Raw genomic sequence first — 11,141 nt, forward strand, 5'->3', positions numbered from 1 at the left:
TTCCTGATGCGACGCTGACTGATACAGTTTTTGAATGATGGCTCTATCTTTATTCCACTTACAGGTCTGAAACCGATTTCAGGGTAATAACAACCATCTACTAATTTGAATGTACAAGGCTCCATACAAATCCAGTGATGACTGAATAGTGACAAAGGAACAAGAGACACAAAGGAACACAGAGACAAAGGAACAAGCACAGACATGGCCATCAGATTCCTATGACATGAGTTTCAGGAACCTGGATATAGATGATCATGACTGGGAAAAAGATAGGACCAGATGGAGGGGGAATGGTGACCTGACTGGGCCTCTTTGTTTCTGGCCTATCAAGATCCTGCTGGTCAGGCTTTGGGTCTCAGGCATGGTGTTAAGGCAGGAGACCTCTGTGGACGGGATTCAGTACCCACAATTGGTCTAAGGAGTACAGTAGAAATACCTGGTTTAAGTCTGGGCCGAGAATCAAACAGACAGCATGACCCAGGAAAACACTGGATTGTAAACTGAGAGAAGACTTTGTGATGACCTTGCTCATTGCAGTGTGATTATCTCTCTCATTAGTACCTAGTCAATAGACTGGCACATAGTAGGCATTCTAGAAATATTTAAGTGAATGAATGAATACTGGAAGATAAAAGAACATAATGCACAAAGAAGTTAGGAGGCTACCCTAAGAAGAATGCTAACCCAGGTATCAAGGTCAGTATTTGGGAATGAGTGTTTATTTGCCTTCCTTGGCTGGGAAAGCCCCAGCTGTGCACTGCACATAATCCTTTGGGCAAGTTAGATTACCAGAGCTGAGGACCAGAACTCATAGTCAGTTTGGTCACTGCTAGTTTTTTTTTAAGGATATTATTTATTTATTCATGAGAGAGACACAGAGAGGGGGGGGGGCAGAGACACAGGCAGAGGGAGAACCAGGCTCCCTGCAGGGAGCCCGACGTGGGACTCCATCCCTGGCCTCCAGGATTATGCCCTGGGCAGAAGGCAGGCGCTAAACCGCTGAGCCACCAAGGGATCCCCAGTCACTGCTAGTTTTAAATAGAGAAGATTTTGAGCAAATGGGGATCTGATTTGATGAAGGTCTTCTTGGGAAATAAGTGGCTATTTGAAAAAGTAGGAAGGGTTTTTTCTACTGAAACATTTTGTTTTTAATAGAAAAACCCCTCAAATGTACCCATATGGTCTTTTACTAGAAACATGGGACATGTCATTTTCAGGCATTCTTGTCTGAAAACACAAGATCACATAGAAAATCTAATAGCAGATCTGTGCCTTATAGTTCTTTTGACACTTGTACTGGCACAGCTAATTGTTTTACTTAAGCATATAATATTAGAAAAGAGAGAGAGTGTAATGTGCAAGTGAAATGTTTTGGGGTTTTAAAAGGATGTAGTGATTAGAGGGTCTTTTGCTTTATCATTTCTTCTTAGGCCTCTTGAGGATTTCTCCGTGGCAATGATTGGTGGGGAAGAGGACACTTAAAGTCACACACTGTGCTTTAAATTAAGAAGGCAAATTATAGTACTGGAAGCCTGGATGTTTTGGATATACCAGATAATACATCTGGGGAGCCTTTTCAAATTCACAGATACGTCCACATCTCCGCGTTGATCAGAATCAGTTGGGAATCACCAGTTTAAACTTTGTATCAATCTGGACCAGTTTCCTTTCTTCCAAAGATCTGAAATGGGAAGTTATCCTGAATTCCAAGAAGCACGAAAAATGGTTTGGGAGAGGTTGAGTCAGTGAGGTTTTAGGGTCCACCAGTGGTAACAGATTATGGTGATCCAAAGTGAATGATTCCTTTCCACTCAACCCTTGAGTTTTTAACATTTCAGGTCAGCCTTGTAGCTAGAGCTCGTGGGAGAGAACACCTTCACAGCCCTGTTCAGCACCAGCTGACAAAAAAAAATGAGGTCATGTCTTTCTTTTACACAATTTTAATGTAATCCTCACTAGCATTAGCGAAAATTGCTTTTTGGTGGCTGGAGGGAAGCAAAGAGCACTTGACTGTCTTCACATCCTCATCCCTGACAGCCTCTGTTAAAATGGAAAATTGTTGCGTTGGGAAGATCAGCTTCAGAGACTCTGACAGGGGGCAGCGGGTTCAAATCAACCTTGATTAATCCATCTTCTTTGAAAATTGGTTGTATAAAATGGTCAAGGTCAGAAGGAGACATTTCAGTCCTTGGATCCTGTTCACAGAGTGATTGTTCTGTCTTGTTCATGTAGAACGCTAAATGTGGTCATAATTACGATGGGAGGGAAGGGATTCGGAAAAAGAAGAGGAAGGGACTGGAGGGAGGGAGAAGGGTTTAGAGAGCAGGGATGAAAGTAAAAGAGAGAGGGGATGGGAAGAAAGGGGAGGGGTGAGAAAAGAAATGAAAGGTGGGGGAAAGGAGGTTGTCATTCAGTCCCAGCAAGGGATTGATAGAGCCAGGAGGGCATGCTGGGAGCACACGCTAGAGAGCTGAGGAAGAAAACCTAGACTAAGAGTAAGGGGAAAATGATATAAAGTCCAGCTTCTTGGGGTAAGAGGGGGAAGCTGACAGTTCAGATATCAAGTCCCAACAGGAAGGGGACAGGTTTCCTCTAGTGGAGGCTATGGAGTTCAGTACTTCTGGGAAGTATGGCAGGAGTGGATTTCAGGGGGTACAAGGCAAAGATGGTGACAATGCCCATTTCTTTTTTTTTTTTTTAGAGGTTTTCCTTTTTAAAAAAAAGATTTATTCATGAGAGACAGAGAGAGAGGCAGACACACAGGCAGAGGGAGAAGCAGGCTCCCTACAGGGAGCCCGATGCAAGACTCGATCCCAGGACTCCAGGACCATGCCCTGAGCCAAAGGCAGACGCTCATCCGCTAAGCCATGCAGGTGTCCCTGACAATGCCCATTTCTATACCTGCCTGCCTAGGAGTTTGGTCAGAACAGGGCCAATCTAGCCCCAAGGTTAGAACCAGATGGGTTGGGGCCTAGGGGAGACAGAAGCTTCCAGTGCTCTCACAGGGCCTAGGTAGACAAGGAGAGGCCAGTGGCACGGGTGTCTGCTATTTAGGGGGACTCCCAGCCAAAGAGGGCTGTAAAGAGGCTGTGTTTGGCACTGGGAAAGCTGAGTGATTCCCAATACCCTGGCAGCTGTGTGGGCCTAAACAGTGCTTCCCCCTGGTCTGCCGTGGGACAGGTGCAGCTGGCAGACCCGACCCGAATTTCAGGCTGCTTGTCTGGGCCTAGGACTAGATAAGGACTGTACTTGGAGGAGAATGAGTCTAAGGGAAGGAACAGGGTAGAGGAGAGGGGAAGCATGGAGAAGAAAGGTTGAAAGAAGGGGGAAAAACGTGTATAAGAAAGTTGTAGTGGGCAGCCCAGGTGGCTCAGCGGTTTAGCACTGCCCTTCAGCTAAGGGTGTGATCCCGGGGTTCTGGGATCGAGTCCCACATCGGGCTCCCTGTATGGAGCCTGCTTCTCCCTCTGCCTATGTCTCTGCCTCTCTCTCTGTGTCTCTCACGAATAAATAAAATATTTTTAAGAAGAAAGTTGTAGGGGGATCCCTGGGTAGCTCAGCGGTTTAGCGCCTGCCTTTGGCCCAGGGCGCGATCCTGGAGTCCCGGGATCGAGTCCCACATCGGGCGCCCGGCATGGAGCCTGCTTCTCCCTCTGCCTGTGACACACTATGCCTCTCTCTCTCTCACACTCTGTGTCTATCATAAATAAATAAATGAATCTTTTAAAAAAAGTTGTAGAGTCATAGATTTAGGAAACTGTGAAGAAAAGCAAAGGTCCTTATGGCAAGAGAAGAAATGAGCAGAGTCCTTCCTCACCTCCTCAACATTGAACCTGTTACTGATGTCGGAAAAAGTCTTATTCCCTATGGATGATTTATGGGCGGAACCGTTTTATGTATTCTGCACTAATTCAACCCTGAGTAATTTTTTGTGCCTCATTGGTGGCATACTGCATATTTTATTTTTTTATTTTTAAAAAAGATTTTATTTACTTATTTGAGAGAGAGAGAGCACAAACAGGGGGTGAGGAGGAGCAGAGGGAGAGGGACAAACAGACTCCGTGCTGAACTTGGAGCCTGACATGGGGCTCCCTCTCACAACCCTGAGATCATGAGCTGAGCCAAAATCAAGAGTCGGCAAGTCAATTGACTGAGCCACCCAGGTGCCCCAGCATACTGCATATTCTAGTTCTAACTGTTCTAAAGCTGTTGCTTAGATACCATCCCATACACTGTACCTCGAATTTTTCTGGATCATGTGGTAGTGGCGATGGTACTAGAGCATCGAAGTCATCAAGTGAATGGTTTCCAGACCCTCTCCCTTTCACATGAATCAGTTTCACTATGATCAAAGGAAGTAGTCTGCCCAGCCAGCCTGGCCCCGCCTGTGTATATGGGTACCTTATACCTGCCCCAGCAGCCAGGATCCTTTTAAAAGATTTGGCTACTCAGTTACTCACTCTCTAGGGTGGTGAGGTGTGGCTGGCCTCTCTTGCCAGATGTGTGAGCTGCTTCTTGTAGCACGCCAGAGAGCCAGTTTTCAGTGGCCCTTTATTTGCTGTTTCTGAAAGGACTGGATATGTCTGTGTTGTGTGTTTTATGTGTCACTTCTGGCTGGTTGCAGCAGGCTGAGAGAGCCAAGTGCCGCAAATATTTGTTTAAGGTGGTTGTTATCCAGAGTCTCTGATGTCAAGGGAAGCAAAATTGATGCCAAAAGCAGGAAGAGTCTCTCGTTGGCCTTTGGAATGCATATGGCTCTACTTGATTCATTCCACATGTTTGGTAACCTTCCTGAGTTTACAGGAACACTTAATAACATTTTAAGCTCTTTCCTAGTAGAAGGAAGAGGTTACTCCCCTTTCAATTAGTAGTCAGCAAACATGTTTCTGGAACTATGTGGTATATTGGAAAGAGGACTGGGTTGAGGGTCAAGGCACTAATTCTATGAGGTGTCAACTTGGTGAACTCAGATACCTGGATCTCAGTGTTCTTATTTGTGAAATGGAATGTTGGGCTAGTGTAAGTGAGTTTCAAACTTATACGTGCATTGCAATCACCTGGAGGGCTTGTTAAATCACAGATTGTTGGATCCATCCAGTCAGAGTCCTGATTCAGGTGGGAGCCTAAGAATTTGCATTCCCATAAATTCCCGGGGGAGGTAAAGGGGGGCTGCCCTGGAGACCACACTGAGAACCACTGGACTACATGATCTCACCGAAACTGTCTCTTTCTGAAATGTTGCAGTTGTGTGACTCTCTAGAGCATGGAGCATGGGGAGTAGCCAGAGGAAATGGAAGGCCAGCTCAGAGCTGGTCTTTTAGCCAGAGGAAGAGGTAGCAAGGGGCACTGAACCAAGGGGCACTGAAAATTAGTTCTTTTCCCAGCCTGCCATGAACCTGAAACCTGTAGAAGTCTTTTGGTTGGTTTACAGTCCCTGTTAGAATGTATGTATGGTACCTGGGAAGAGAAGGCAGATACTAAGTCACTAGTTTCCTGAATTCACTCCTGCCACTCGGCAGATCCTAGAGGACTGACAGTGACATTTATTTACTGACAATAGATGCTAACTGTTATTGGCAAAGTAAACCAACAGTTAACTTACTGTTTCATAAAGTCTAGCGTCAATGCTTTCTTTACTCTTATCTATCCAAAAGTCACCATGTGCTGGATACTACCCTAGACACCTCATGTGAGTCATTATATCTAATATTCACAAAAATTACACAAAATATTACTGACTTCTGAGGAGACGGAGATTCAGAAAGGTCAAGTGGCTAGCTCATAGTCACACAGATAGTAAGTAGCAGAGTTAGGATGAAAACCTCTAATACCAAAGGTAGAAACTTTAAAAAATTGACTTTGTTAAGTAATCATTTACATGTGATAAATTGCACCCATTGAAAGTATACATTGAATGAGTTTTAACATATGAATATACTTATGAAACCACCACCAATGATCATAATATAGAACATATCCGTCACCTCCAAAAGTTTCCTCTTTCTATGTTACAGTCCATCCTTGCCCCCTGGCCAGCCTTAGGCAACTACTGATCTCATTCCCTGCCTTCCAGCTTAGAATACCTTTCTTAGAATCTTACATAAATGGAATCATACATTATGTAGTACTTTTTTGGTCTGTCTTCCTTCACTCAGAGCATTTTGAGATGCATCCATATCGTTGCATCTATTAGCAGTTCATTTCTTTTTATTGCCGGGTAGTATTTCATTGTAGGTTTATATCACAGATTGTATTCATTCACTTGTTGATGGACATTTTTCCCCCAGTGTTTGGTTGCCATGGATAAAGCTCTGTGAATATTTGTGTACAGATATTTGTGGGGGCATATATTTTCGTTCTCTTAGGGAAGTGACTTTCAGTTTCAGCTCTGATATGTAAAGAGATTGGAAGTCATTGGTCCCATCCTTGCAGGAAAAACTGGGCAAGCTGAAAATCAGTGACTTTTTTTTTTTGGACCCATCAGAGATCTAAGGTCAGAGGGCAAACTGCCATCCTAAAATATGCAGAGACAGGTACATATTGAGAGATACAGCATTGGAGATTTACTTACCTGGAGCATAAGTCACTGGACCCCATAAATAGTAGGAGCGCTTACTTGGCTAGTCATTTTGACAAATTGCTGGAGTCTCTATGTGGGGTAGCATGAGAGTGAGAAACTCCTGGGGCCATAGTCCAAGGTGTACCCCCAACACTAGTGTGAGTTTTCCCTCCAGGGACTCTACCAGGCTCTCAAAGTGAGGACCTGGAGAAGGCACCTTCCTGGCCCTGGCTGGAGAAGGAGAGCAGCCATGGCAACACACACCTGAAGCCTGCTCCTTGATAAAGTCCTTTCCAGGGAAAAACTTTTCCCGTTGGGTGATACTGAAAGTGCACCCCACCTGGGAGAAGGAGATTGCTCCCTACTCCCTTTCCTGCTGGTTCTAGAATTCCTATCGCACTAAAGAAGCAAGACAGATAGGGACACCTAGGTGGCTCAGTGGTTGAACTTCTGCCTTCCACTCGGCATGATTCCTCTGCTTGTGTCTCTGCCTTTTTCTCTGTCTCTCATGAATGAATAAATAAAATCTTGAAAAAAAGAAGCAAGACAGACAAAAACAAAAACAGTGAGACAGTCACGAGGGGACAGAGTTTCAACGAAATAGCTTGGGAATGCTATAGCTAAGATGGGGACTGAGGGACAGGGTGGGGCAAAAAGGCTATGCCCCCGGAGGAAGGACAGAAATACTCATGAAAGCCACATCCCAGAGATGCTGCACTACTAAAGGACTGAGACTTAACCAGAAGAGTACAGAATGCCCCCTACAACTCCTGCCACATCAACCAGCCTCTAGTGTACTAATGGGGGTTTACAGCTGGAAGAGCTGCCGGACACAGATGCTCTCTAAGGAGGAATACTTGGGGAAGACCGAAGTTAAGATGAGAGAAAAACAAGGATACTAGAGGGATTTGAGGCCTCTAGTCCCTATAGTTCCAACACACCTTAAACACAGTCTCGTTTCTAGCCATATGAACATACACTAAATCTATTTGCTTTATGTTCTATTGACATAACACATGTGGTGTTTAGCCAGAAATTACAAGGTATACCAAAAGGCAATCAAAAATAGTTTAAAGAGACAAAGTAATCAAAGACAGATTCAGGTATGGCACAGGATTTAAAGTATTTAAAGTAACTCTGAAAATTTATGGGGTGCCTGGGTGGCTCAGTTGGTTAAGCGTTCGATTCTTGACTTTGGCTCAGGTCATAATCTCAGGGTCCTGAGATGGGGCCTGCTTAAGATTCTCTCTTTCTCTCTCTGCCTATTCCCTCTCCCTCTGCTTGTATGCTCTCTCTCTCTCTTTCAAAAAAGTGAAATAAAAAAATGAAATAAAATAAAAAATTAAAAAATAAAGTAACTGAGAATGTAAACTGTGATATGTTAAGGACTCTAATGGAAAAAGTAGACAACATGCAGGAACAGATGGGTAATGTAATCATAGAGAGGAAGATTATGAGTCAAAAGAAAATACTAGAAATAACACAAAAACAAATGAAGAATGCTTTTTTCTTTTTTTTTTTTTTGAGAGGGAGAGAAAAGCAGGGGAGGGGAGAGGGAGAGGGAGACAGAGAATCTCAAGCAGGTCCACACATGTGGAGCCCCATGGGGCTCAGTCCCACCACCCCAAGATCATGACCAGAGCTGAAATCAAGGGTCAGAGGCTCAACTGACTGAGCCACCCAGGAGCCCCTGCCTTTTAAAAAATGCTTTCAAAGGGCTCAGTGACAGGCTTGATGCAGCTGAGGAAAGAATCAGTGAATGTGAAGAAAGAGCAATAGAAACTTACCAAACTGAAATGCAAAGAGAAAATAAATAATGATTAATAATAATAATAATAACAGAACAGGAATTTAAGAAATGTACAATATTGAAAGGTGTGACATTTCTCTTAGGTAAGTATCTATGGTAGACAGAATTCTAAGAAGGCCCTCAAGATTCCTGCTCCCTGGTCTATGTATCCTATATCATTCTATGATTACATTACATCCTATAATTCCCTACATTAAATGTGGGTGGGCCCTTTGAATATGATGGGATATCACTCGTATGATTAGGTCACATTATATGGCAAAAGGATTTTGCAGATGTAATTAAAGTCCCTAACTGGTTGACTTTGAGTTAATCAAATGGATATTCTGGGTGGGCCTGACCTAATCAGGAGAGAGCTCTTAAAAGAGTGTCAAATAGTCTGGGAGGCCATCTCCTGGCTTGCAAGAAGCAAAGTGCCATGAATTATGCAACTGCTAAGATCTGAATTCTGTAGACAAGCACATAATCTTGGAAGAGGACCCCAAACCCCAGATGAAATTGCAACTGTTGTTGACACCCTGATTGCAGTCCTGTGAGACCCTGAATAGAGGACCCAGTTAAGCCACACCCAGACTCCTGAACCCTGAGAAAGGCGAGATTATAAATTTAGATTGTTTTAAGCCATTAAATTTATAGTAATTTTTTATGCAGTGTAGAAAAATTAATGCAGTACCTATGGGTTGAGTTCTGGGGTCACAGGATAATTGTGTATTTAACTTTGTAAGAAACTGCCCAACGGTTTTCCAAAGAGGTTATATCTTTTTACATTCCCACCAGCAATATATGAGAGTTCCATTTGCCAGCATTTGGTATTGTCTGTCTTCTTAATTGTAGCCCTTCTAGTGGGTATGGAGCAATAGCTTATTATGGTTTTAATCTGCCTTTCTTTGTTGACAGTCTTTTCACATGCTTATTAGCCATTCATGTATCTTCTTTTGGGAAATGTCTGCTCAAATATTTTGTCCATGTCTTAATTTACTTATTTTTCTTATTTTTTATATACTGTGAATAAACGTCTTTTGTCAGATTTATATGTTGCAAATGTTTTCTCTCATTCTGTGGCTTGAGTTTTAATTTTCTTAGTGGGGTCATGAACCATGTGAGAGTACATTATTATATATCTTCATGATCATAGCTTTTTAATATTTCAGCAGATATTTCCTAAGAATAAAGATATTCTCTTACATAACCACAGTATAATTATCAACTTCAGCAAATTGAACACAGATACAATCTTTTATCTAATCTACTGACTGCCAATTTTTGCAATTGACTAAGTAGTGTTTTTCATTGCATTATTTGCCCCTCCAATACAGGATCTGATCTAAAGTCAGGTTGCTTTTAGTTGTCGTGTCTCTTTCTCTTCTTTTAATCTGGAATATTTCCACAGCCTTTGTTTTTTTATGGCAATGACATTTTGGAAGAATAAAGGCCTTTTAAAAAATAGAACATTTTCTCGTTTGGGGTTTGTCTGTTGTTTCTTCATGGTTAGATTCAGGTTATGCCTCCCTAGCTGGAAACCTACCTAAGTGGTGCTGGGTCTTTCTCAGGGCTTCACAGAAGCTCATGCTATCCATCTGCCCCTTGTTGATAAAGCGAATCTTGATTACCTTGTCAAAATGTTACCCAATTTCTCTTTTGTATGCTTACAGTTTTTTCCCTTGCAAATAATAAGCAATCCGTGGAAATAGTGTTCCAGCCAAAAGATATATCAAGTATAAAGGCCCTGAGTCAGGAATATGACTATAGTGTTGGAAAAACAGCAGGGAAGCAGTATGGAGGAGGGTGGAAGCAGTATAACTGGCCAGGGAGGTAGGAGGTAGCCTACCGAAAGGGCCCAAGAGGCCACTATGAAGAATTTGGTTTCATACTGACCAGAAGAGGGAGCTACTGAAGGTTGAGAAGGAGTGTCTGTCATTTTTTGTTTGGTTACTACTATTTTATTTAAGGGCCCCGAGTTTGGACGACCTAAGTTTTCAGTGACTTCCTGCCACTGGTGTGCATAAGAATTAGAGTTAGAAGGCAGCCCGGGTGGTTCAGGGATTTAGCGCTTCCTTCAGCCCAGGGCCTGATCCTGGAGACCCAGGATCGAGTCCCACGTCGGGCTCCCTGCATGGAGCCTGCTTCTCCCTCTGCTTGGGTCTCTGCCTCTCTCTGTCTCTCTCTCTCTCTGTGTCTCTCTCTCTCTCAAGAATAAATAAATAAAATATTAAAAAAAAGAATTAGAGTTAGTATCTAAGTGGGGCTCAGCCTGTGGATGGGAGCAATGATCCCTTTGGGAGGAGATGGGTGCCGCAGGGATCCCAAACCAGGCTGGTCCTAAACCCTAGCAGCCAACGCTGTTTTCCAAAGGTGAGAACTCGACAAATTGGATTTGTTTACCCATCCTCATTGTAGAAGTCCAGTTGCCTCTTCTCCATGCCAAGTATTCATTCCCACTTTCCACTCCTTCTCTCAATTGCCAAACATGTAATAAATACCAACTGTGTACCAGATGACACCGATCTGTAGAGACATGTCCTTGGGGGTAAGGCCTTTCTGTTGTTAGCCAAACTGAAGATGTGATTCAGTGATACTAATTCCAGGATCAACTAATAACTAGTAAGGGCATATATTTTTACGTGAGGTCAGGGATGAGAAGGGTATGGGGATGAGGAGTTTTCAGTAGATAAAATGTAGGGTGGAGATAGACTGTTCAAATCCCAGTTCCACCACTTACTTACTAGCTGTGTGATCTTGGGAAAGTCCCTTAACCATTTTGTTCCTGTG

Source organism: Nyctereutes procyonoides, unplaced genomic scaffold (genome assembly GCF_905146905.1).
Source record: "Nyctereutes procyonoides isolate TBG_1078 unplaced genomic scaffold, NYPRO_anot_genome, whole genome shotgun sequence".
Classification (NCBI taxonomy): Eukaryota; Metazoa; Chordata; class Mammalia; order Carnivora; family Canidae; genus Nyctereutes; species Nyctereutes procyonoides.